This window comes from Canis lupus, chromosome 20 (genome assembly GCF_003254725.2).
Source record: "Canis lupus dingo isolate Sandy chromosome 20, ASM325472v2, whole genome shotgun sequence".
Taxonomy (NCBI): domain Eukaryota; kingdom Metazoa; phylum Chordata; class Mammalia; order Carnivora; family Canidae; genus Canis; species Canis lupus.
The window spans coordinates 44,210,124-44,214,566 of NC_064262.1; positions in this window are offsets into that span (position 1 = coordinate 44,210,124).

Consider the following 4,443-nt stretch of genomic DNA (forward strand, 5'->3'; position numbering starts at 1 on the left):
CAGTGCATGAGACACTCTTGCAACCCCCAGGTGTTTTCATTGCTGCCGCACAGATGAGAAAACCGACTCTGGCAGCCCTGGCCCTTTATGTTGTGCAAGCTCTGGGCTCCCCTTTTCCCTTCTGAGACCACATCTCCATTTTCACTGAGCTCCTCTCTCCTCTAACGGCCCCATGCTCCTCATTTCATTCCTTAGAGATCCAGGAGAGATGGAATGTTTTTAAACTTCAAAATCCGCAGTGAGCCCCAGTTCTAAAGGACAATTTGTGCTAAGATATTAGGACCCAGCCAGATCCCCTCCTTCCCCACTCTCCACCCCTTACCCCCATGTTGAGAGCCAGCTCAGGAGAGATGGTCCGAGAACAAAGCCACCCCAACTATGGGAGACCTCAGCTCCAAGGTCTTATGTGAAGTAGCACTGAGGGCCCTCCTGGAAGCATCCCACTCCTCACCTTACTGTCACACCCATCTTAAGGAAACCCATCTATGAGTTTTGGAATCAGGTGGGCTTGGGTTCGAATCCTGCCTCTATGACCAAGTGACAACCCGCTGAGCCTGTTTCTTCCTCTGTACCAGAGCTGTTCTGAGGTCCCAGTGAGTGCAAAGCATATAGCAGGGGCTCAAAAAAAAAAAAAAAAAAAAAAGTGTTGTTGTTGTTGTTGTATGGCAGCCGGTGGGTAATTACTTCATGAATGCACTTAGGTGGGCAAAGTATTTCCCAGCTGGGGGTGTGTGGTGATGATTTGGTCGGGAAGCCACCCCCGTCATTCCCCAGGACTGTCCTCTCCAACAATATCTCCCCTCCTTTCCCCCAGTCTGCCTTCACTCTCTTTCTTGCATCCTCCCCCATGTGTCTGGCTTGTTTCAGCCCAGTCCAGCTTGGGTCATTGACACATCCAGTGGTTCCTCTCAATTCCCTAGGTACAAATTGTGCAAAAACTGGACAGAAAGTTCTTGCACCAGCAAGGCAGAGAGGTTGCAAGTTATCCCTGGTGCAGAGGTGGAGTGGGGGTGGGGGGATGGTGGAGTGAAAAACATTGAAAGTTTCTGGATACAAGCCCAGGGAAAAGAGAAAAAGCTGTAAAAGTGATCAGGTTATCGAAGTGAGATAGTCGATGTCACTGCTCACTCCCTCAATACCCGATGTGACAGAGCTTGGAGACTCCGACCACTCACCTGAAGGTGGCCCAGCCACTGGGTTAGACCACCTTGGGCTGATGGGCCTTCGCCTCCCTGAAGAGGGGAGTGGTAAGGGGCATATTTCCAGGCATGAGTGCACGGGATTTCTTTCATCCGACCTTTCCCCTGCTGGCATTCTTTCTCCCTTCCGCGGTTCCAGTTTCCTAGTTTTTCCAGGAAAATGTAACTAACGACCACTCTTAGAATGATACTCGTAGGACCTGACCCCACCCCCTCCCAGTTCAGCCAATGATTGCTGTGGCACCCTCCCTGGGAAATCCTGATTGGTCCAGGGATGGACAGGGAGGCAGGCGGACTTTGAGACTGAGTCCCTGGGATTTTGGTGGACCTATGTATGGGGCCGAGGGAACCATCTTTCTGCTGGAGGTGCTGCACTGTTGGAGTGGAGGTCTCTAGGGCCCACCTGAAGGAGAGCTAAAGGATGGCAACCTGGATAGAGCCCTTTCTGACGTTGGCTATTCAGAAAAATCGCTCTTTCCCATCCTACACCACACAGTTCACTGCCAGGAGACATCCAGTTTCTTACAAGCCCTTCCAGAGATACTTTATGTTCACTCAAGCAAACATGCATATGTATTTTTCCTCCATTTTTACACAGATGGCATTTACACAACTCACACAGTTGTAGCATATCTATCTAGTTCCAAGACATTTTTGTCATCCCCAAAGGAAACACCACACCCGTAAAGCAAAGGATCCCCATTCCTCCTTTCCCCCTCCCCTCTGCCCTGGCAACTGCTTATCTCCTTTCTGTCTCTATAGATTTGTCTATTCTTCATGTTTCATATAAATGGAATCCTATAAAGGCCCCCCCGGGTGGCTCAGTCGGTTGGGTATCTGACTTGATTCCTGCTCCATTTGTGATCTCAGAGATCCAAGATCCCTGCATTGGCTTTGAGCTGGGCGAGGAGCCTGCTTGAGATTCTCTTTCTCCCTTTACTTCTGCCTCTCCCCTCCCGCTCACTCTCACCCTCTCTCTCTCCAAAAAAAAATTATAAACAAACAAATAAATAAATAAAATGGAATCATACAATATGTGTCATTTTGTGTCTAGCTTCTTTCACTCAGCATAATGTTTTTGAGGTCATCCATGTTGTAGCACGTGTCAAGACTTTATTCCTTTTTATGGTTGAATAATATTCTTTGGTATGTATATACTACCTTTTGTTTATTCATTTAATGGACATTTGGGTTTTTCCACCTTTTGACGATTGTGAATATTCTGCTATGAACATTCATGTGCCTTGTATACTTTTAAAGTCACTCTTCTTTTACTTAATAGTATTTTTTTTAAATAGTTCCAAATCACCATATAAAGGTCCCCATATTCTTTTGTTTTTTTTTTTTAATTTTTTTAATTTTATTTATTTATGATAGTCACATAGAGAGAGAGAGAGAGGCAGAGACATAGGCAGAGGGAGAAGCAGGCTCCATGCACCGGGAGCCTGACGTGGGATTCGATCCCGGGTCTCCAGGATCGCGCCCTGGGCCAAAGGCAGGCGCCAAACCGCTGCGCCACCCAGGGATCCCTCCCCCATATTCTTTTGAAGGTTAGGAGAGTGTTCATTGTTTGGATGCACCATAATTTTTATAGCCCGTCTTCTCATGGCAGGCATTTAGATTCCCCTATTTTGCTGTTAATAATAAGTACCCACATCATCTTACACAAGTCCAGGTATAACTGGAGGATGACATCAGGAGTTGTTTAATCAAGGAGTCAAACTTCCCATTTTGATAGCGATCTCCATCTCTTTTTAAAGATGGGGCCAATTTATACCCCGACCAATAATAGATATACCTGCCTCTTTCCGCACCTCCTAATCAGCATAGTGTGTTATCACTTTTTACCTTAGCCAACACAATAGGTTAAAAAAAAATGGAGGATCCCCCGGGTGGCTCAGCGGTTTGGCGCCTGCCTGTAGCCTAGGGCATGATCCTGGGGACCCGGGATCAAGTCCCACGTGGGGATCCCTGCATGGAACCTGCTTCTCCCTCTGCCTGTGTCTCTGCCTTATCATGAATAAATAGATAAATCTAAAAAAAAAAAAAAAAAGGTCCACCATCCGGGTGCTGGGGCTCTACACGAGGATGCACGGCCAGCCTCCGACGTGGCCAGAAGAAAAAAAATGGTATCTCATTGTGGTTGTCACTTGCAATTCTCTTTTTATGTGTGAGGCTGAACAAACATCCTCTACTTTGACCTTAGGTGCAGGTGGTTGAGGAAGCCATAAATCATTTGCGGTTTGGGTATGTTGTCATCACTGATGAATGGCAAGTTCCCTCTCTTGTTAGATGTTTTTGATTCTCTTTTTAAATAGGCTCTTTGTTCATCCTGGTGTTCTGCAAAATGTGTATTATTTTGTTGGGTATATGTTGTAGTTTAAGAGCCTCTGTATTTTCTTTTATGTTGTAGTTTAAGAGCCTCTGTATTTTCTTTTCTGTCAACTTTTTATTCATGTACTTTGCCTATTTGGCTATAGATTATTAGTCTTTTTTCCTATTAGTTTGTAGGAATTTTTTTTTTTAAGATTTTATTTGACAGAAAGAGAAAGAGAGAGAGAAAGCACAAACAGGGAAGTGGCAGAGGGAGAGAAAAAAGTAAGCTCCCCACTGAGCAGGGAGCCCAATGTGGGGCTCAAACCCAGGACCTCAGGATCACGACTCAGCTGAAGGCAGACGCTTAACCAAATGAGCCACCCAGGCATCCCTGTAGGAGTTCTTTATATATTAAGACAAGTCCTCTATTTCTGATTTGAAAATTTGTTCCCAAGCTTGGCATTTATCTTTTGACTTTGTTTTCCTTTTTGTTTTGTTTTTGCCACCATTGCTTTTTAAATAAAGCCTAAATTCCTCACTGCAGCCTCTATGGCCCATAATGGTCCATCCTCTGCATCTCTGACCCAAATTTCCTTCCACTATCTACCTCTATCACTCTGCTCCAGCCCATACATATTCCTTGCTGTTTCCCAAATAACCCATGCCCTTTCTGCAAGAAAACGTTTGCCTTTGCTCTTCCCGTTGCCTAAAACTGTCTTCCTTTCTTTCTCTCCTCATCTAGTTAACATTACTCCTTTAGATTCCATCCACTTCTTCTAGGAAGCCTTCCTTGACCACCTCCCAGTGGCCAAGTCTGCCTTGCTCACCATTATCATCCCAGCACTCAGCACAGTACACAGCTCATAATACTTGCTAAGTAAGGACTTGCTGAGTGAATGAACAAAGGTTGCAGGAGGCGATAGGCAGG